Raw genomic sequence first — 24,695 nt, forward strand, 5'->3', positions numbered from 1 at the left:
AGTGCTCCAAACAAACCAAGATACTACATTATTAGAACCCATGGGCAGCACAGTAGAAGAAATTTCAGAGAAGGAGTTCAGGATGTACATAATTAAAATGTTCTGCGAACTCAAGGATAAAAGATCACTTCAATAAAGAGCTATGTGATCAAATACAGGAAGCAAAAGATTACTTCAATAAAGAGAGATTCTGAAAAAACAATAACAACAACAACAACAATAAAACAGAACCCCTTGAAATGAAGGAAACAATAAGCCAAATTAAAAACTCAATAGAAAGCATCACCAACAGACTAGATCACTTGGAAGACAGAACCTCAGACAATTAAGAAAAAATATATAATCTTGAAAATAAAGTTGACCACACAGTGAAGATGGTAAGAAACCATAAGCAGAATATTCCAGAATTATGGGATAACATGAAAAGACCAAATTTAAGAATTATTGGGATAGAGGAAGGCATAGAGTTTCAAACCAAAGGAATGGACAATCTATTCAATGAAATAATAACAGAAAATTTTCCAGACATCAAGAATGAATTGGAAAATCTAAATAAAAGAGGTTTACAGGACACCTAATGTACAAAATCATGGCAGATCCACACCAAGACACATTATAATGAAAATGACTAGCATACAGAGTGAGGAGAGAATTTTAAAAGCCACAAGATAAAGAAATCAGATTACATATAGGGGAAACCATTTAGAATCTCTGCAGATTTCTCAACCCAGACGCTCAAACTAGTAGAGCCTAGAATAATATATATCAAGCTCTGAAAGAAAATGGATGCCAACCAAGAATCTTATATTCAGCAAAATTAAGCCTCAGATTTGATGATGAAATAAAAACCTTCCATGATAAACAAAAGTTGAAAGAATTTACAACTAGAAAGCCTGCACTTCAGAATATCCTTGGCAAAATATTCCATGAAGAGGAAATTAAAAACAACAGTGGGAATCAACAAAAGAAGGTATTACACTAAAGGAAAAACCAATCAAAGGAGAAACCAAGTCAAGTTCAGAACCAAAAATAAACAAAAATGACTGGAAATATAAATCATGTCTCAATAATAACCCTAAATGTTATGGCCTAAACTCATCAATCAAAAGACATAGACTGGCAGATTGGATTAAAAAAAAAAGACCTAACAATATGCTGCCTTCAAGAGGCTCATCTCATTGGAAAAGACATCCACAGATTAAAGGTGAAATGTTGACAAAAACATACCACTCATATGGACTGTGTAAGCAAGCAGGGGATTCCAGCCTCATATCAAATAAAATAGACTTCAAGTCAAAGTTAATCAAAAGGGATAAAGAAAGATATTTCATACTGTTTAAGGGAACCATCCATCAACAAGATATAATAATTATAAATATATATGCCCCAATGAATAAAGCATCTATGTTCATAAAACAAACTCTTCTCAATTTCAAGAGTCAAATAGACCACAACACAATAAAACTGAGTGACTTTAACATACCTCTTTCACCACAGGATAGATCTTCCAAACAAAAGCTAAACAAAAACACTATCGAACTCAATAATACAATCAATAACTTAGACTTACCAGACATATATAGAATATTTCATCCCTCAACAAGTGAATACAGTTTCTTCTCAGCAGCACATTGATCCTTCTCTAAAATAGACCGTATACTATGCCACAAAGCCACTCTTAGCAAATACAGAAAAATAGAGATACTACCCTGTATTCTATCAAATCATAATGGATAATGATAAAGTAAAAATAGATGCTACTCCAACACCTAGAGACTAAATAATATGCTATTGAATGAACAGTGGATTGCAGAAGACATCAAAGGAGAAATTAAAAAATTCTTAGAGGTAAATGAGAATAATGATACAAGAGGAAACTTCATTGCATGGAATTCATTCCTTAAAAGAAGAAAAAGTCAACAAACAAATGACCTAATATTACATCTCAAAGCCCTATGAAAAGAAGAACAAATCAATACCAAAAGTAGTGGAAGACAGGAAATAATTAAAATCAGAGCTGAAATTAATGAAATTGAAACAAAAGAATAAATTAGAAAAATTTGACATAACAAAAAGTTGGTTCTTTGAAAAAATAAATAAAGTTGATAAACCCTTAACCAGGCTAATGAAGAGAAGGAGAAAGAAAACTCAAATTATGAAAATCCATGATGAAAAAGGAAATACCATGATGGACACTACATAAATACAGAAGATAATTAGAAATTATTTTGAAAATTTGTACTCCAATAAAATAGAAAATATCAAAGTCATTGACAAATTTATAGTCATATTATTTTGCCCAAACTGAATCAAGATAATCTACACAACTTAATGTGTACAGCAAATGTATAAAAGTTAAACAGATCAATTTCAAGCAATGAAATAAAAGATGCCATCAGAAGCCTACCAACTAAAAAGCCCAGGACTAGTTGGACACACAGCTGAGTTCTACAAACCTTCAGAGAAGAACTAATACCAATTTTTCTCAAATTTTTCCATGAAATAGAGAAAGAGGGAACACTTCCAAACTCATTTTATGAGGCCAATATCACCCTGATTTCAAAACCAGACAATGAAATATCAAAGAAAGAAAACTTCAGACCAATATATCTAATGAATATAGATGCAAAACCTCTCAATAAAATTCTGGCAAATTGAATACAAAAACGTATTAAAAAGATAGTGCACCACAATCATGTGGGGTTGATTGCAAGGGATGCAAGTTTGGTTCAACATATGGAAATCAATAAATGTAATTCATCATATCAATAGACTTTAAGAATTATATGATTATCTCAATAGATGCAGAAAAATCATTTGACAAAACATAGTACCCTTTCATGTTCAAAACACTAGAAAAACTAGGAATAATAGGAGTATAACTCAACATTGTAAAAGCTATTTTTGCTAAGCCCAAGGCCAACATCATTCTAAGTTGAGAAAAAAAATGAAAGCATTCCCTCTAAAAACTGAAACAAGACAGGGATGCCCTCTTTCACCACTTATATTTAACATAGTTCTTCAAACTCTAGCCAAAGCAATTAGACAAAAGAAATTAAAGGGATATGGATAGGAAAAGAAGAACTCAAACTATTGCTATTTGCCTATGACATGATTGTATACCTAGAGAATCAAAAAAAAAAAAATTCACCAGAAAACTTCTAGAACTAATAAATGAATTCAACAAAGTAACAGGATATAAAATCAACACCCATAAATCAGAGGCATTTCTCTACATCAGTGACAAAAGCTCTGAGAGAGAAACTAGAAAAACTACCCCATTTACAATAGCTTAAAAAAATACAATACTTGGGAATTAACTTAATGTAAGAGGTGAAAGATCTTTACAATGACAACTATAGAATGCTAAAGAAAGAATTTAAAGAAGGCCTTAGAAGATGGAAAGATGTCCCTTGTTCTTGGATAGGCAGACTTAATATTGTCAAAATAACCATACTACCAAAAGCACTGTTCAGATTTAATGCAATTCCAGTCAAAATCCCAATGACATTCCTCATAGAAATAGAAAAAGCAATCGTGAAATTCATTTGGAAAAATAAGAGACACAGAATAGCTGAAGCAGGTGGCATCAAACCTTAAACTATACTATAGAGCAATAGTAACAAAAACAGCATGATATTGGCACCAAAATAGACTTGTAGATCAGTGGTACAGAATAGAGAACACAGAGACAAACCCATATAAATACATTTATCTCATACTAGACAAAGGTGCCAAAACATACATTGGAGAAAAGATAGCCTCTTCAACAAATGGTGCTGGGAAAACTGGGAATCCATATGCAGTAAAATGAAATTAAGCCCCTATCTCTGACCATGCATAAAACTCAACTCAAAGTGAATCAAGGACCTAGGAATTAGACAAGAGAACCTGTGCCTAATAGAAGAAAAAGTAGGTCCAAATGTTCATCATGTGGATTAGGCCCCAACTTCCTTAATAAGACTCTTATAGAGCAAGAGATAAAATCAAGAATTAGGGCTGGGGATGTGGCTCAAGCGGTAGCGTGCTCGCCTGGCATGCGTGCGGCCTGGGTTTGATCCTCAACACCACATACAAACAAAGATGTTGTGTCCGCCAAAAAATAAATAAATAAATAAATAAATATTAAAAAATTTTCTCTCTCTCTCTCTCTCTAAAGAAAAAAAATCAAGAATTAATAAAGGGGGCTGGGGTTGTAGCTCAGTGGTAGAGCGCTTGCCTTGCATACATGAGGCCCTGAGTTCGATTCTCAGCACCACATAAAAATAAATAAATAAAAATAAAGATATTGTGTCCATCTACAACTAAATTTTTTTTAAAGGGATGCTTTCAAACTGAAAAGCTTCTTCTGAGCAAAAGAAACGATCAGTGAGGTGAACACAGAGTCTACAGAATAGGAGCAAATTTTTACCACATGCACATCAAATAGAGCACTAACCTCCAGGATATATAAAGAACTCAAAAAACTTAACACCAAAAAAAACCTAAATAACCCAATCAGTAAATGGGCTAAGGAACTGAACAGACACTTCTCAGAAGAAGATATACAATTGATCAACAAATACATGAAAAAATGCTCAACACCTCTAGCAATTAGAGAAATGCAAATCAAAACTACTCTAAGATTTCATCTCACTCCAGTCAGAATGGCAGTTATTAAGAATATAAGCAACAATAAGTGTTAGCGAGGATGTGAGGGAAAAGGCACACTCTTACATTGCTGATGGGTTGCAAATTGGTACAACCAATCTGGAAAGCAGTTTGGAGATTCCTTAGAAAACTTGGAATGGAACCACCATTTGGCCCAGTTATTGCACTCCTCAGTTAATACCCAAAGGACTTAAAAACAGCATACTACAGTGACACAGCCACATCAATATTTATAACAGCACAATTCACAATAGCTAAATTGTGGAACCAACCTAGATGTACTTCAATAGATAAATGGATAAAGAAACTGTGGTATATATATATACACAATGGAATATTACTCAGTATTAAAATAGAATACAATCATGGTATTTGCAGGTATTTGAATGGAGTTGGAGAATATCATGCTAAGTGAAGTAAGCCAATCCCAAAAAAACAAAAGCCAAATTATTTCTCTGATAAGTGGATGCTGATCCATAATGGGGGTAGGGGTGGGGAGCATAGGAGGAATGGGGAAATTTTAGATAGGGCAAAGGGGAAGGAGAGGAAGGAAGGAAGCATGAGAGTAGGAAAGGTGGTGGAATGAGATGGACATCATTACCCTAAGTACATGTATGAAGACACGAATGGTGTGACTCCACTTTGTGTACAACCAGAAAAATGAAAAATTGTGCTTCATTTGTGTACTATGAACTAAAATGCATTCTGCTGTCATGTATAACAAATTAGAACAAATAAATAAATAAATAATTTTTTAAAAAAGCATTCCATTGTTTTCTGCCTCCAATGTTTTGTGTTGAGTAGTCTGTTAGAAATTTTTCTTTCAAATTTTTTACATTTTTCTTTTAAGTTATTTTCATCTTTTCTCTGTGGTTGCTTTTTTGATTGCCTTTCAGTTTTTGATGGCTGTGGAAATACTTTGGGGGGATGTTTCTATGTGTGGATTTATTTATATTATATTGTTGAAGATTTAGTAGGCTTCCTGAAATTGGGAATTCATGTCCTTTCATTGGTCTTAGAAAATCAACATACAAAAATAGCTTTTATTGTACACTGATAGTGAACTCACAAAGAAATCAAGAGAACAATTCTGTTCACGATAGCTTAAAAATACCTAAGAATAAACCCAGCCAAGGAGGTGAAAGACCTCTACAATGAAAATTACAAAACAGTGAAAAAAGAAACTGAAGATACTAGAAGATGGAATGATCTCCTGTATTCTTGGATAGGCAGAATTAATATTGTTAAAATGACCATATTACCAAAAGCAATCTACAGATTCAATGCATTCCTGATCAAAATACTAATGACATTCTTCACAAAAGTAGGGAAAATAATCCTAAAAATTCATAGATAATCAAAATAGACCCTAAAAAAGATCCTAAATAGTCAAAAACAATGCTGAGCCAAAAGCAATGCTAGAGGTATCATAATACCTGATTTCAAAATATATTATAGAGTGATAGTAACAAGAATAGCATGGTACTGGTTTTAATTTTAACAATATAAATTTATTATATTTTAGTTTCTTATTTTATGTTCAATAAATTTATGCATAGTTATTTCATGATTTCCATTAGATTATTCTAATATCAAATGTTCTCTGGGGTTAGGTTCTGACTCTTATTCAGAGTGGATTTTGTGTGTGTGTGTTGCTAAGGATTGAACCCAGGGACTTGTGCATGCGAGGGAAGCACTCTACCAACTGAGCTATATCCCCAGCCCCAGAATGGATTTTTTTTCTTCATGTATTTTGTAATTTTTGAACTAGTATCTCATATTTACCCAAACTAACTGTGATTGGGAAACCTGTGTAACCTGCATTGAGGGCATGGTCCTGGAGAGCAGGTTTGGTTTGCTCTGGCCTGATGTCATAGGCATATCAGAAGTTTGGCATACTGATCTTTTTTCTTCTGAAAGGGTATTCATTTTCCTTTACCCATGGGTGTTAAATATTCAGGGAGGATTTTTCCCACACAGAGCTAGGTCTACTCAAACTCTCCTTCTGCTGGAAAGTTAGTTATTTTCTAAACCACCCTTTCACAAAGGGGCAGCCCTTTTATGATCCTGGTTTTATGAAGGAGGTTTTTAGTTCCATCTTAAGAATGATGATTGTTTCCTAAATAGACATTAGAGCTCCCTGGATTTCCAAGGCTAATGCTGCCTGTTGCTCCAGCACTGTCTCTGTGTCAACTCACAAGGGCACTTCTATGTTTTTCAGTCTTCCTTTTTGTTTCTGGCACCTGGGATTTTCTTTGGTTTGGTGCCCTTCACTATGGTTTGAAAGAATATTTGTTATATTTTGTTCTGCATTTATAGGTGCTTAGACCTGGAAGACTCAGATGTTTTTAGTTCTTACAGCAAATCAGAACTCCCTAACATTCTTTCTTTTTTAAGATTTTTAAACTTCACTTAAAACAAAGCTTTGAGATATGTTTTCCCCATGGAGAAGAAAATATGAAAGAATAAAACACAAAATCCTAAAAACAAATTAAACTACACATGTATTTAAAGACTTAGCATCCTAGCTTGCTTTGGGTATTTACTAGCTTGCTTTTAGTGCACCATGATGCAATTGAAGGAAATGTATTTTTTCCTTCTGATTTAGATCTTTACCCTCCTCTTATATATATAAATATAATCCAGGGTTATATATCCTAACCCTGGATATATAATTTATCCTCTGTTATCCTTAGTTTTCACCTTTAAATAGGAATAATGATTTTTTAATTCTCTCACAGTGTTATTATAAAGTTTAATGAAATAATGTACAGCTGGTGACAGCTCTCTGTAGACTGCAAAACATGATGCAAATTATAGTTACAGCTATGAACTTCCAGGTATTAATGGGACTAGTGACTTGCACTTGTTTTTATTTTCTGCAATTGAATGTTTCTGAGAATCATGGGTCTGGCCTATTCACTTGCTTATATTTTAATCCCAGAACTTTTTTTTTTTTTTAGTACAAGAGAAATGCTGCACTAAACCTTTCCTGGAATATTAAAACTACAATTATTAATTAAGTTGAATATATTATTTATTATATCAATAAAATATAAATTCTATTAAATTAAAGGAAAGAAACGACCCCTCCCTTTTCTCATTCCAAAGAAAGTGCTTCCATGATTTGAGTTGTGTGCTGTGGTTTTTATTATTTGCCTCTATTTACTAAGCAGTCTTGCATTCTGGGCAAGATATATATTAAGGGAGTTGGGAATCTTGGCTACCATTGTAGCCAAGTAATATTATTTTTTAAGTTGTAAAATACACATAACATAAAATATACCATCTAGAGTTCAGTTGTGTCATATTATTGTACAACCAACTTCCAGAGCTCTTTTCATCTCAAAAAACTAAAACTGTTTTCCACAGCAGCTGCACCATTTCTCTCTTCTCAGAGTCCTTCAAAATACCATCTTACTTTATGTCTGTATGAGTTTGACTAATCTAGGCACCTCATATAAATAATAGCATACAGCATTCACCTTTTTCTGATTGGCTTACTTCACTACATAATGTCCTCAAGATTCATACATGTCACATCATGTCTCAGAACTTTTTTTCTTTTTAAGATTGAATAATATCCTATTTCACGTTTATACCACATTTTATCTGTTTTTGTCTATGGATGCTTGTGTTGCTTCCAACTTTTGGGTATTGTGAATTATGCTGTTACCAATATTATTGCATAAATATCTCTTTAAGATCTGATGTTCAATTCTTTGGGTATATAACCCAAAAGCAGAGTTGCTGGACCATACAATAATTCTATTTTTAATTTAATTCTATTTCCAATTTTTTCATATCCTCACCAACACGTGTTGTCTTCTTTTTTTTTAATAGTAGCCTTCATAATGAGTATTATGGCTGCATACTCTTAATGCTTAGTGATGTTGAACATCTTTTTGTGTGTTTTTGCCCATTTGTATATCTTAAGGATGTCCTTTTTAGGAAGAATCCCAGGATATCATTATGTAACACTTTCACTTACATCTCATTGGCCAGAGCTAGATAAACCAAGGAAGATTGGTTAATACAGTCTTTATTCTGGGTGGCATGTGCTGTTTATTAATTGGGTCACTGGTTTTTGTTGTTGAGTCATAGGAGTTTTTTTACATATTTTGGATAACCGCTATCAGATATATGATTTGCACATATTTTCTTCCATTCTTTTTTATTGCAGTACTGGAAACTGAACCCCCTCTATCACTGAGATACATCCCCAGCCTTTTTAATTTTTTATTTTGAGACAAAATTACCTGAAATTTGCCCAGACTGACCTCAAAATTTGCCATCTTCCTGCCTCAGACACATGAGCAGCTGGGATTACAGGCATGTGCCACCATGGCTATCTTATTTTCTCCCATTCTTTAGGTAGGTTGTCTTTTTACTGTGTTAATTGTGTTCTTTGATGCACAAAAGTTTTAATTTAATGTGGCCCTCTTGTTGCCTACACTTTTGGTGTCATATCTAGAAATCATTGCCAAAAGTAGTAATACATTTATGTAGCTTTACAATGGGAACCATGGACATGAAAGAGCAAAACCAGTTTTGTCTAAGATCATAAATTATTTAAGCTCTACCTAGAATTCAAATCAGATAGGTGGTAAAAATAAAGAGGAATGGATCATTCTTTTAGGCCAGTCAGCACTGCCAACCTCTCCCTGTTTGAACATTTACACATCTTCTAAATATTGTGGACTGTGGAGTCTGTTCCTTGCCTAGATGCCCACTTTCCTAACCTCTCACTGAGGTGTGGCACATGACTGTCTATGTCAGTCACCTGCATCTGTTCCAGAGTTCCTTGCAGTGGCAATGGATGTAGAAAGCCTGTGTTCCTGAGGGCTGGCAGAGATAGCAGGAACAATGATGTCTTGAGTCCAGTGCCTGCTGTGTGTGCTAGAGCCTTCTGGCTGTCTATGATTACCTTCTTCCATACTAACAAAATCTTTTATTTTTATCTGGGCACATGCCACTCAGAATAAAGTCTATATTATTTAGTGGAAGTGTTGCCTAACCCCCATCCTGGGATCCTTTCTTAAAGGACTGCTGGCTTCATCCCTTCTTTTCTGTGTGTTGAAATGGAGATCAGGATGGTTGAAGCTGGAGCAGCTATCATGAACCACAAGATAACCACAGTAATGGAGGCCCTGTGTGTGGGAGCAACATTATAGAAGGGTCCTGCATCTGCATGCCTGAGACTCCAAAGATCAGCTCTAACAGCCCTGTTAGATAGTCTCATATTCTCCAGACTTGAATATGAGAAAGAAAAGTACACATCAATTCTAAGGTCCTGTAATTTAGGATCTCAGTTGCTTGCAGCTGAAGTTAGTCCTAATCAGTGCATAGTGTCAGTAGTACAAATGCAGTATAAGGGGTGGAGTCTGCAGGGGACAATTCTGTGGTGTGATTTGAGGTTCATTTCTGATTCATTGTCCTTGTCTCGTTCTTCAGCCTCACTTGTGATTCTGATGTACCTGACATTTTAATGAATTCCCATTCTCCTTAAATAAGTTGGAATTGAGTTTGATTGTTTACAACAAAAAATTCTTATGTATATAGGGTGATGATTTCTTAAAACTTTTTAGAAACTTAACTTTGTTTTCCACCACAAATTTCAGCCTTAAAATTCAACTCCATTTTAAGAAAAGTTGACATAAAATTCCACACACACAGAAACAGTTAGAAAACAGTCATTTTGAAAAGGCAGTCATCACTGGGCTTCCTTTAAGTTATAAGACCTCTTTTGTGTTTAAAAATGATATAATATTCAACATATTCTCCTTCTAAGTCAATGATAGATGTGCTGACTCTATAAAAGGAAGTCTAAGTATGAAGGAAGGAGTGATTTTAATACCTAGTCTATCTTAGCACCTCACTAAGTGGTCCTCTGGGCAATTATCGCTGAACTGCAGTTATCTTTAGAGTAATGGAAGAGCACATTTATCAAAAGGTCTCAGTTACTGATTAAAGACAGGAAGGTTTCAGGCCAGGGTGCCAAGGATTGGAAAGGTCAACAAAAAGAATGGAAGAGATTGTGTTTCCAATTAAAGCTCTTTTGATCTTAAAATACTATCAGGATCTCATTTGGGGCTTATTTGGGACACAAGAACCTTCTATCACCTAGTTGTTGAACACAGCACCAGTCTGAACTATTTGTTCCTTCATTCATTTATCCATGCTGCCAATCATCTCTAAACACTTATTAGGTACCCACTCTGTGGTAGGCACTGGACTGACACCTGCGCCTCCTGCTCCTTGTCTTTATAACCACATACATTTCACATTCTGAATAACATCAGTGAATTAAGCTGAAGAGTCAAAAGGAGGAAACATCGCTCATTTATTGTCATCTATCAAATATAGTGTATGCCACACTGGGGACGTAGAACTTGATGAACAGGCCGCAGGCTGCCTCACTCCCTTGGCAGGAATGCATACCATCAAAGTGCATGTCTAAAAAGGGTTAAGTCCCTAAAATATGGATTATTAAGACAAACTTTGCCTTTTTTATCCTCTATTTGCCTTTTAAAACCTTTTCTATGAAGAAGATAACCATCCTTGATTTGCAATCACAGTCTTCTGGGAATACAGCTATGTGATTGGATCCAAACCCTCTCCTCTGTCATCCATAGATAATTGTTTGTAAGGGCAAGAATATTGTATTTTATTCATCTGTGCATCCCCAGAGCTTAGAATGTGGTAACAGTTTAAATATTTTTAAAATTTAAAATTATTTCTCACAATTGACCTATTTCCTCTTAGATTCACAAAACTCAGCTTAAAGATCACTTCCTCAGGAATATCTTCTCTGATATAGAAGTCAAGGTCTGGGCCCCCTCTTATGAGTTCAGGGAGCACCGTAAGTTTCCATTTTATGGCACTTACTATGCTTGTATTTACATAATATTTGTGTCCTGTATTAGAACATAAGTTTCAGGAGGGTTAGAACTGTGAATTCTCTCATCTTTGGTATTATAATTCACAATAAGAGCCTGGGACACATTAGATGCTCAGTAAACATTTATGGAATAAATGGATTTTGATCCCCCAAATATTTATGAGTCTTATCTTTCTCCCTCTGGTAGTCTATTGTCTACACAGTCAATTACAACTTTTCAAAACTATTGTAGTTTTTTTTTTTTTTTTTTTTTTCCTACACAAACTGGTTTTTGTTCCTATGTGTTTCTGCCACCTACTGGTTAGACACCCGGTGTTTTGGTGAACAGATGTCAGAATGGCTACATTTCTATGCAGAGCAGTTTTTATTTTTTATTTTTTGTCACTTTTCCAGGACTTTGATTGACAAAGCAGTAATGTATTTCTGCCTTCAGAACTATACTTTTTAACCTTGTTCTGTAGGAATGTGCCCATTAGGCTCTGTAGGGAAAAAAAGTTGTTCTCTTCAATTAGGAACTGAGATATTCTGAGCTCTTTTCCTACTTTAAATGAGCCACTAGAGGGTGCAGTGACATGCTCTGTTGCACCCAGATTGCACCTGTAGAATTAGTGGTAGATGGATCTTAGTGACCTCCTGGGCCAACTTTTCCCATTTGAAAAACAGAGAGAGAAAGGGACTCGCCTAAGTTCATAGAGTTGGACAAAGCCAGGGCTAGAATCCAGACCCCTTGCTTTCCCGTCACTGTAGCACACTGCCTCCCGCCCTCTAGGCTTTGGAGGATTCTTGTAGGGCAACTGATAAGGATCAATTTTGACAAGGCTGATTAACCCACCAAGACAGCCAACGTTATCATCCAGGTTTATTTATTAATGGTCCATATGTAAGCATGTGGGCTGGAGGGAGGGGAAGCATGAGATAATGGAGGTTGTACTGTATCCCAGCACTTATGGGGAAAAAAGACAGAGTAGATAGTGATAGCTATTATCTTTTTATTAGTCCAGCAAGATTCCCATCACTCCTTATTCCAGTAACTACCTTCCCTCTCCCTCTGCCACTCACAGAGGCTGGCCAGTGACAGGGCTTGCTAGTCAATTCCCCACTCCTTCCCCTCCCCCAAGAGTGATGGTTCAGTGGAGGGAATGAATTTCACCTGGACCTTTCCAAGTCCTTCTGTGGTATTTTTGAGTTTGAAGCTAGAGAAACAACTGTTTTGTATTGGGAGTTGTGGTGCCACAAGGATATAAAGTTAAAGGATAATGGCCATCTTTCTAACCACATAGAGAAGACCTGCTATAGAGGCAGATAAGACTTGCTAAGCAGAGACCTGGACAGACAGAGGATGGAGTCTCATTTCTAATCCTTCTGCCCTGGCACCTACAGCTCCTCTCATGTTCACTTGAGTTACCATAAGTTATTATGCCTAGCTACAAATGTTTATCAATTCTATTTTCCTTAAAAGAGAGTCTGATTTCTATTTTTGTCACCTACAATGAAGTTTTTTGTAGGTCTAGAGACATACAAATTACCCAGAAATACTTTTTAAGTTAATATACTGTCTACAGTCACTATGGTTTAGGGTTTTGTCTTCTTTCCTCTAATCCTAAATTAAGTGTTGAGACAAGAGAATCTTTCAATACCAAACTCATGAGTGAGGAGTGATTCACTTTCCGTGTGTCTTCACTGTTGTCTATCCTGGTCAGCTCAACCAGGAATAATATGTTAGTAATGTGGCCACGTGACACAGTTCCACTCTATAGCACACGCCTTATACCCACACTCCCACAAACATCCAGGTGTTCTGCAACCCAGTCTCTTCAATTATGGGAACCAGTGTGTCACATCTGCACTGATTCTGGAAAAGGCAGCGGAGGGTAACAGAAGTAGCATCAGATTGAGGCCTGAGAAAGTGTTTTAGTCCCACCTCCATCTTCCTCTTATTAGGAAATCCCCAGTTAAGTCATTTACCTTCTCTGGGTTTATCAGGTTACAAAAATATAATGATACTTAATATAATCCTAAGATAATATTATTGTTCTATTATTTTCAAAGAATAACTCAAATGCATCCTTTAGGAATGGTACCTTGGTCTAACTGTTCTTGTACCAAAGAGAAATCATGTTTAATCTCGCTGTTTTTTTCATTAGTTTTTAGGGAAAGTCATGTGTGGTATCATTAAGTATCCCTCAAATAGAAATCCCTGCTCCTGGCACGAAAGTGCAGCCCTGCCCTTCTTGACAAATTATTTGCTCCCCTTAGGGTTGAATCTTACATATGCCAGGGAAAGTGAATTTATTCTGCAATATTAATTGCTGCAAAGGAGCAAGTCTGTATTTCAGGGCCTAGGAGGAAAGAGCTTTCCTCACGTTCTCACCTCTCCCGCCCAGGCTTGCTGTGACACATCCACCTCCCGGACTGTGAAGAGCCAGGTTGCTAGGAAACCAGGCCTAGGCAGTAGGCAGCGGAATAAAAAGGGAAGCAAATACTTCCTGGACTCCTGATCTAGTTTTAAAAGACTGAGTTAGAGTACACATGGAGGTGGTTGGGGAAGGGAAGGGAGTATTAGGGAAGATGTAAGATGAAGCACTATGCAAGATGAGTACCACATGAGGCTGTGTAAGACACCAAAGGCTTGTTGTCTTAAGCCATCCTTTCTGGGCCAGAGCTTGTCTCAGGCCCCAGTGATTGAAACGCACGTGCCCTTGAATTACTCTGGACTGGGTAGTGTAGTTGAGCTCAGTGTTACTCAGAAGAGGAAATGGTCTCCTGATGGGATCCCCTTAGACACAAATTTAAAACTATTCTCTGGCAAGGTAAATCCTACCTACTTGGTCATTCTGTTAGCAGGTTTGCTTTGCACAGTGTCTGGCATATGGTTAGAGCTCAATAGATAATTATTATTGTCATTGTTATAATTGTTTTTACTGATGGGTATCGGCTGTTCATCTGTTTCCTCCAATCCTAAAACTTTGCTTCTATAATTATTTGAAGAGATTGTGGATTATAAATGTCTTTACAGGGGCTGGGGTTGTAGCTCAGTGGTAGAGTGCTTTCCTAGCACATGTGAGGTACTGGGCTTGATTCTCAGCACCACATAAAAATAAATAAATAAAACAAAAGTATTGTGTCCATCAACAACTTAAAAAATTTTACAAAAACGTCTTTATAGTGTATCTTGTTTTCTTTTAATGCCTTTCTAAATGCTTCTTGCCCCATTCCTATATATACTTGAGTTCCGAACTCAGTTTCCTTCAGTCAATCCATGGGCACAATCCACTCCAAAATATCTAACTTAACAAAATATGAACACAAAAAACACATCTTGCCAGGGGCACAAAAAGCCACCTTCCTTTCATTTCTGATCTTCACTTGTGGGATGTTTTAAAAGCATTTAAGTGGTATGGGGCCTGTTCCAGAAGTCATTGGCATTTGGTCGGTACCATTTACCTGGCCATCGCTGCTCACCTGTACAACTCTGTCTCCTACTGAGGTTCTGCCTGCTGCTCAGAGCAGCAGCTCCCAGAGCAGCACAGTAGCAGCAAGCTCTGCTTTAGAAGGAAATCACATCCTGGAATGATGTAATGTTTCCAAACATGTGGTGGTTGGGTCACATGAGATCTGACATCATCTGGAGCAGGGAGCTTCCGGGAATGCTGGCTCTAGCAACTTTGCCTGGCAGACAGGAAAGAAAACAGGGCAAAACAAAAGTGATGTGCCAGCTCCAAAAATCTGAGTAGTCAAATCACCAGGGAGAAGAAAGAGAATTGTACTACTTACCCCAGACACTCTACACCCTTACTCCTCTGCACTCAGACTAATTTATAATCAAAAGGACCTTGGGGGGCTTTGTCTGGTCCAAACTCTGTCTCTCGGGAAGATGTATCTAAAACTTCAAAGCATGTAAAGACTTCCAGGAGAATGATGCTTCAGAACCAGCTTTGGTAAGTGGCTCCAATGTCACACTACCTTTAGAGCAGTAGACTAGCCCTGATGTATCAGCAGGAACTAACCAGATGTGGAGGGGTGGCTGGGGAGGAGTGAGGTAGATTCTGCCACCAGGAATTCTTACGTAATCTAGTGGAGATCAGTAAATAAAGCTTCTGCAAGCCCCCTTGATGTGGACTAAATACAATATTTTAAAAAGCAAACTTTACCTTTACTGATCCTGATGATGTTTTTAGTTGCAAAATTTCAAATATATCAAAAACTTATAAGAATATTTAAAGTATGTATATATACCCAGGCTCACCAATTAGTAACATTTTCCCATATTCGGTTTAGTCTTCTTTAGTGCACATACACACACACACACATACACACTTATATATCATACACTTTTATCTTTTAAGACACATGTGCACACATGTGTGTGCATGAGAACACACTCATGTCCCCAAATGTTACCTAAATACAAAAATATCCTGTCTCTGTCTTAAATTTTCTAAGCCACTCTGATAAACTTTCAAACCTAATGTCATGCTTCCTCCCCACCTCAATCCTCTCATCTATGTCGAGAATGTCTTCTTTAGAACTAAGAAGTTTATTCATGTGTTTATTTCTCACACTTGGAGAAAAATATACTTTTACCTTTCAGTATTTAAAAAGGACAGCTGTCATCACCATAAACATGCTATTGCCTCTTGATTTTTGCCAGAGGAAAGAAAAGTACTGAGCATGTAAAATAACTTATCTGGGGTCCTGGCCAAACTGGACAATGGCCAGCAATCAAACACTCTCAGTTTTCATCTTTTTTTTATACCAACCACGCATGAGCAGATGTTCTGTGTCCTATTCAGCAAAGGTAGCTAGCATGAGGCATTTCACAGGCAGACCTGGGTATTCAACTCAACCTGTCAGTCTCACCTCTGTCATTTGACTTCCTCTATGTGTGGGGCCTATAATGTAAAGATAAACATTATAAAAACACCTTTATGCTGGACCCCATCTTAACCAGTTTTCCCACTTTCTCCATGCATGTCCTCAAATACCCAATATATTCCAAATTTATGTCTGTGCCCATCACCACTATGGTAAACAACAGTGGATTATTGAACATCTACTATGTTTCAAGGTTAGATCCTTGAGATCTCTGACATTATCCCACCCTTATAGAGTTAATACTCTAGCAGAGGAAACAGATATTAAGCAAGTGATTTCACTTGGGATACATGCTCTATTAGGGAAAGCTCAGGTTCTAAGGCACCCACTATAGAGGGAGAGGGCCTAATCTAGATCAGATAATGAGACACAGCAAAGGAATAAAATGGTCTGGTAGGTGAAGCTGTCCAGGGTCAATGCTCACATAGGACACAGTGATTTACTACACATTCCAGTCAAGCCAGGTAACAGGTATACGTGCAGGAGATCAGCTCTAGTCTTCCACTTCTGAGAGGAAAGTGTCTAGTGGACTCCCTCACTGGTTGATACACTGCCTCTGGAAAGTGACTGGTTGTCAGTAACAAAGGCTTGTCAGGGCCAGAGCAGATGCTTGATAAAAGTGGTGCTCTCTGTTACATTACAGGTGAGAAAATGAGGCTGAGAAGGTTATACAACTTGCAGGAGGCAGCTGGAACTGAACATGAGTTAGTTTGACCCCAGATTTCCTATGCTGAGAGACTATCAAGGAAATCCTGAATCTGTAGGAATGTGAGGAGTATATTGATAACCTTCCAGATCTGAGGACAGACTCACAGGGCTCTGCAACTTATAGAAAGGTGGCCAGCTGCTGTTTCTATCCATGGCACATAGTAGATTTTGAATAAATTGCCTTTTCTCTTCAACATTGCTTTTCATTATCTATTGAGGATTTCTAGGCCTGACAAATTGTTTCACTTAGCTAAGCATTGGAATTACAATAGAAAATACTCATTAGGGGCCTGGGGTTGTAGTTCAGTGGTAGAGTGCTTGTCTAACGTGTGAAGCACTGAGTTTGCTGCTCAGCACCATGTAAAAATAAATAAATAAATAAAGGCATTGTGTCCAATTACAAATATATACACATACATACATATAAAGAAAATACTCACCAGGATGTGTATCTAATCTGGCATAATTTTCTCTCCATTTCTAAACTGAGAACCATTTAATTTTTTTTCCCTGGAGTTCATGTTTAAAGTCTGGGCAGCTGTTCAAGGAGGGAATGCACACCCATCCTGGATTAATATAGAGACAAAACACTTTTTTGACCCATGCTTCACTTTATAGTGTGAACTCAACCTTACTGGCATTTAACTGTTAAAATTTTCCTATCACTAAATGCTAAGGGAGAATCAACACTACAAAAACTGCCCCTCTCAAGTGTTGAATTAAATTATGTTACATACACACTGAAAATACAAACTCAAAAGTACAAAACTCAGTCAAATCAGACTTTCAGTTCCAGCTATAATAAAGGAGCTGGCATAGGTTCACATAATTATAAAACTGGACAAAATACATGAATAAACTTTTCAGGTATTAAACATCAAATACTACAAGCCTCAGCTTCTTGAAAAAAGGGAAACACACAAAGAAACATCCACTTTTCTCCTGGCTTTCTGCTTGGGAGCCATTTCCAGAATGGGGCATAGGGAAATGGAACCAGCAAGTGATGAAGACAGACGTTTGAATTTTAGGGACGATGTGACTGCTGAGATTTGTGAAACAAGGTACTGAGAAGGAGGAAACTACACCACCAGTTCACTATGTGCTAGAACAAAACTTAGCACTCTCAAAAGAGTAAATTTCATTGTATTATCTACAATGTACATATAACAATAAAAGAAATTACCCATAGATGAAGACACAAGAAAATATGAACCCTAATTTGAAAGAAAGACATTCAATAAAAGCAAAACCATACATGACAGTTTTCATAATTAGAAAACTGTAAAACATCTGTTATAAACATATTCAGAGATATAAAGGAAAATGTGCAAAATGGACAATCAGATGGGAAACTGACAAATGAAAACTATTTAAAAGAACCAAGTGGAAATCTAGAACTAAAAAATAAAATGTATAAAATGAAAAATTATTGACTGTATTTGTTTATAAGAGATGTATATAAATAGATACAGATAAGTTAAAAATAAAATAATCGGAAACACTAATTATAAGTAAATAGAATAAAATGTAAGAGTGATTAATGAGAAAAACCAAAACCAAGAAAATAATTGAAGAGGTTTAATATTAATTAATAGTCATTACAGAAAAAGAGAACAGAGGAAAGGAATGTTCAAAGAAATAATGAGCTCTTCTTCTTGAAAGACAAACATCTCCAGATTAAAAAGAACCACAAGTATCTGATAAATAAAAAGCCAACTTTTTAGAATACCAGTGATAGAACATACTGAAAGTTCTTAGTGAGAAAAGGAGAATGTATACACAAATTCTGGAATAAGAATGGCATCAGACTTCTCAACCAAATTGATGGAAAGAAATGCCTTCAAAAGCCAAAGAAAAATGATTGACAATCTATTATTTTATTCAGTCAAGTTATCTTTAGAATGTGACACTACATAAAAGACATTTTCAGCCTCAGTATGGTCCCCCAAATTTACTTTCCCTTTCCAAAACCCATTGAAGGATGTGCATTACCCGACAAAGGAGTAAACCAAGAACTAATCATCCAATAAACAGAGAACCTAACACCAACATGAGGAAGAAAATGAAAGTATCCTGAATTTTTGGCTGAGTGTCAAGCCTAGAGCATATCCAGTTCAGTTTGGATCAGGGTGACAAGAGCATATTAGGGATGTCTCCAGGGGAGAAAATGAGTTAATAGAGTATCTGATACACTTGGAAAAATATCAAGTGAGGATAATTTCACAGTTCCCTTACAGTTAGGAATGAGCAAGTAACACAATTCTGGTGAAGAGGATGTGGGCTTCTTTCTATTAGGTGGTAATGCTAGAGAAACTATTGTTCTCCAAAGAAAAAATAACAAAAGAGTGGCTGACATATTATTGTCCTTACCCCTTCCTCCTGGCTGGTATGAGGACGTGGTATCTGGAAGATACAGGGAAGCTGTCTTGAGATGATCAGAACAAAAACTACACACTAAGAATCTGATTATCATATGATTCAAGGATTCTGGAACACAGATGACATGATAACAGTGTTTCTCAAGGTGTGATAGGGAATGAGGTAATTTTAGATAGAACTGTACCCAAATGGAATTAAATAACATTGAATTACACACACAAAATCTTTTTTACTGTTTTAATTCCCTGCTGAAATAACTGTTTTGCTTAATGTACAAATAGCTTAAGCTAACTATTGCCACTGCCTTCTATCTTCTCTTCAGAGTAGGGTATATCAGACATTTGTTAAATGTCAATTTTAATCACGCTCTGACATTCTCACAGGCTGTGTGCACCCTGCCCGGGACACTAGGTGCACCAATGAGATGAGGCTGTTCCCTGCCACAAGTCCCTTTTCTTGCCGTCTCCTGACTGTGACCTGGGACAATCAAAAACACTGATGAAATCCTCTCACACCTTTTGCTTATATACTCCACCCTGATGTCCAATAAAGATGCTTGCCCATGGATCCTCTCTTTCAGCTCCTTACCTGGTCACGTTCAGCCCACTCCCTTGGCCCTCTTCCTATGTGGCCCCCAGTGTGATATGGCACATCTCCCACTGTAGGGCATATGATTTTAATTTCATATGCTACTCTGACTGTAATTTCCATAGCTGTGTCATGGTGATCCTTAAAGACCCACAAGGAGAACTTGCTCCCCCATGTACAATACAACAGATAGTGTAAAGACCCAAATTTTCAAGATCAAAATGAAATAATATAGTATTGTGATAACATGTAAAAATACATAGTAGATAACCAAGGAAAAATTATTTTAATATATATATTTTTAGTCATAGATGGTCACAATACCTTCATTTTATTGATTTATTTTTACATGGTGCTGAGGATCAAACCCAGTGCTTCATCTGTGCAAGGCAAGCATTCTACCACTGAGCTACAACCCCAGACCAAGAAAAAAAAATTTTTGAGAATCACTTCTTAACCAATTTGTCATAGAACAAAGGAGTAAGGTTTATTTTGGCTCACAGTTTTGATGGCATATTATGGCAGGGATCTGTGATAGAGAAAAAAAAAAAATTCTCCTCATGGCAAGGAAGTGAAAGAGAGAAGGAGGAAGAGACCAAGGCTCCACAATCCCCGTTCCAGGGCATGCTCCCAATGCCTGAAGACATTCCACTAGGCCCCACCTCTAAAAGGTTCCACCACCTCCAACAGCACCAAGTCGGAACTAGGCCTAGTTAACACATGGGTCTTTGGGGAACATTCCCTATCTGGAATGTTCCAAACTATATCAACCCTATTACGAACTATGTCAACCGCATTACAGTCATCGTAATGTCTCTGTACTATAAAGCAGAAAAAAAAGAAAGAAAGAAAGAAATAGCAGCTATTCCAATTCTAGCTCTAGTTCTAAGATAAGTTTTTTATTCAAGGTAATCTTGCTTTCCATAATTGAATTGTGAAAATGATATCCTTTTGCCTCATAAAACTAATCACTCTTTAGAAGTTTCTCCCATTCTCCTTTTCTGCTGCCCCCAAAAGCTTTTTGAAAATAAATGAGCTGAGACATATTACTCATCTCTCTTGGTCTCTGTGTGACTTTCACATCTAATGTTTAACCCCAGGCCCTGGGGAGTCAGTTGTCCCTTCCAAACAGATTTGATAAAACAGCAGAAGGTTTCAGGGAAATGCAGGGAAAAACAAATCTAATTGCTGGTAGCAAGAACAAAGATTCAACCTTCAGTTTTCCAGATGTAGCTAGATTCTGTCCACACAGATACCATTTAAAATTTAATTTAAAATCCTTTGATTTCTTCAAAAGAAGATATTTAATGAACTTTGGGAACTGATGAAGGTTTTAATTATTCACAATGTCCTTTTCTTAGTAAAATGAGCCATCCCTCAGAAGAGGGAAAGGAAAATAGCAACAATTTGCCAGGCACTGTACCTTCTTTAATTTTCATAATCTTCATGAGGAGTTGTATTATTATTGATGCTCAAACTGGAACTCACAGAAAACAGTCACTGGATCAAAGTTACTCAGCCATTGAGTGATGAAGTTGGGTTTGGATGTGTTTGATCTGTTTGACCCTTTTTCTCTTTTTTCCCCTATTCCTAGACACTTTGGAATTTTGGCATATTCATTGTTATAGAATCTCATCCACTGAGCCAGCAATCCTTTTGATGACAGATTGACCTTGGAGCCTATTTAGAAGTGATCACTGAATTAATGGTATTAAAGATTGAGCATATCTAATCCAAAAATTCGAAATCTGAAACGCTCCAAATTCTGAAACTTTGAGGCACCGACATGATATCATGTGTGGAAAAATTCCACAGTATGAAATTTTGTTTCATGAACAAAATTATTTAAAATATTGTATAAAATTGCTTATAGACTATGTGTAGAAGGCATGTGTAAAACAAAAAAAAAATCAAGTTTTCTCAAATCCTATCACCAAAAGATCTCATTATGTGAAAATGCATATTCTAAAATCTGAAAAAGTCTAAAATCTGAAATACTTCTAGGCCCATACATTTCAGATAAGGGATACTCAACTACCTGCTTCTTTTTAGATTTACTGGCTGCCTGCCCCCATATGAAAAAAATCCCAGTACTATAGTGGAGAAACAAAAGGCATAGCACATAGGTTCTTTGCTCTCAAGGATACTGAAATCTAATTAGAGAAAGAAAATGTGTAAATAGAAGCTGTATGTCACCAGGTACTAATTAATAAGCCAACACCATCCTTATGGCTCTTCTATTGTTTTTTTTCCTATTCTAAAGATAATAAGTATACATGGTAGGAAAATTTCCTCTAACCCCACCATTTGGTATATTTTCTATGACTCTTGTTTTTCAAAGCACAAGTGTATATATATTTAGACATTTATTTGAATGAAATTTGTATATAGTTATATCCTAGTTTTCATTAACTATTATAAACACTGTTTCATGACATTAAAATTGTTTTAAAATACATTTTCATGCCAGTATAATATTCATAGTATTATAATTGATGTGTTATCACCTATGACTAGATACTTTGATTGTTTAAAATTTTTGATACATGATATTGAATTGAACATCCTAGGCTGCAAATCTTTACTCATGTCTCTGCTTACTGACTTAGGATAAATTTATTCAGGAGGAATTTAGAATCCATTTTTGGAGACTCATATTACATGTTGAGAAGACATAAAATAGAGATTCCTAAGCAGAACTGAAGTACATTCACTTAGGGCACCTAGCCCTATGGACTAAATAAAGAACCACATTTTGTCTCCAATTCAATCACTCACTGGTTCGCAGTCATTGTGGTTTGATTTTTCCTTAGTAGAGAGCTATCTACTATTTGAGAGTGCACTTCAGATGGTGCTTGGTGACATTTTGCCTTACATTTCATTTGTAAATTTTGTAGTCCTTCTGTGCCTGGGGTGTGGTTCAATAGAACTAAAATTCTTTGCTGTCTCCATATTTACTAGTTAGGATCTATATAAACTGTGGCAACTGAGATATCAGAGTACCTTGAATCTAAGGAGTCCTTCAAGTCCTGTTGACTGAGGCCTTATTTCTAGCATTCTATTTGAGAAGAAGAAATTATGGTAATGAAACTCCTGAGCATAAACCCTATGAAATCAGAAAGGACCATCTATGTTTGCAGACTAACTTCTATCATCATTTCTGATACTCTGATATAATGAGTTGAGAGTTATTATAATAATAGAAGACACATGACCCTAACAAGTATTTTGGATTATGTATTTTGAAGATGGTTTAATATGATTAAATATTAGTGAAAACTTAATCTGATAAACTGGTCATTTAGGACATCACATTATTCATTCCTGTGATGCTAGTAGGAGTGACCCTTGGCATCATGAAGGCAGGATAGTCTACAAGGATTCTCTGTGCCAGACAGAGTTTTGTCTCACTACAGTAATTACACAGGGCCCAACAGTGATCTAAAGGAGTGTTCTGGTAATGGTAACAATGTGTGGATTAGTCAATATGTGTATTAGAAATTATATAATTACAAGAGAGGGATTATTATACTGGCTTATTTGATCAGAGGCTGAATACTCCCATGATGGCTCTCTGCAGGCTGGAGAGCCAGGGAAATCAGTAGCTGCTCTATCTAAGAGCCTGGAAGGTCAAAATGAGAGAGGCCAATGATATAGCTTCTGTCCACAGATTGGAGGCCTCAAAAACCCATTGGAGAACCACTGAGTACAAGTTCAAGTTCAAAGGCTAAAAGAACATGGAGTCTGATGTCCACAGGTGATAACAGAAAAAAAAAATGCACATTCATTCAAGAAGGTTTCAGTGAGAAAGAGAATAAGCTTTCCCCTTCTTTCACTTTTTTGTTGCATCTCAACCCCCAACCAATGGAATGGTATTGCCCAAATTGGGGTAGGTCTTTCCCACTCAGTTCCCTGATCCACACACCAATCATCTGGGGGAAATGCCCTTATACACATACCCAAAGGTGTGTTTTACCAATTTTCTAGACATTCTTCAATCTAATTAAGTCGACTACCAAAATTAATCACTACAATTCATATTGTCAGGTTGCTTGCTAACAATGTACAAATTCACATTTCCTTCATAAGAATATGTGATAGCATCTCTCACGTTGTATTCTCGCCAACACTGAATTGTATCTTTGAAAAAACTTTGATGTTTTGTTAGTGTTTTCATGGAGTTCTGTGGCTCAGGCTGTTGGAGGAAGCCTAGATAACAGAAACATAATCGTGGTTAAAATTGACCAATCCCAATGGGTGGAACTGGCAATGACTATCTTTGGTTGAAATTGGAGAAAAAAAGTGTATCAATGGGAAAAGAAAATTATGAGTTCTGTTTATGACAAAATAATTTTGGATTTCCTGTGGGACATCTGAGCAGTGATAACTAGTAGGTAATTTAGTATCTGTATGTGGTCATCTGAGATGTAAATAGATCACAATTAATATATGGAAAGTATAGAAAATCATGGTGCTATTATCCAAGGAGAGTTCAAAATGGGGAAGGAGTTGAATATGGAGTCTTGCAGAATATTAACACTTAAGGGGTTGATAAAGAAGAATAAATAGAAGGCTTACACACATACACATATTC

This window comes from Marmota monax, unplaced genomic scaffold, assembly GCF_021218885.2.
Source record: "Marmota monax isolate L192 unplaced genomic scaffold, Marmota_monax_Labrador192_F-V1.1 WCK01_AAM20220418_F8-fsc00118, whole genome shotgun sequence".
In the NCBI taxonomy this organism is placed as follows: Eukaryota; Metazoa; Chordata; class Mammalia; order Rodentia; family Sciuridae; genus Marmota; species Marmota monax.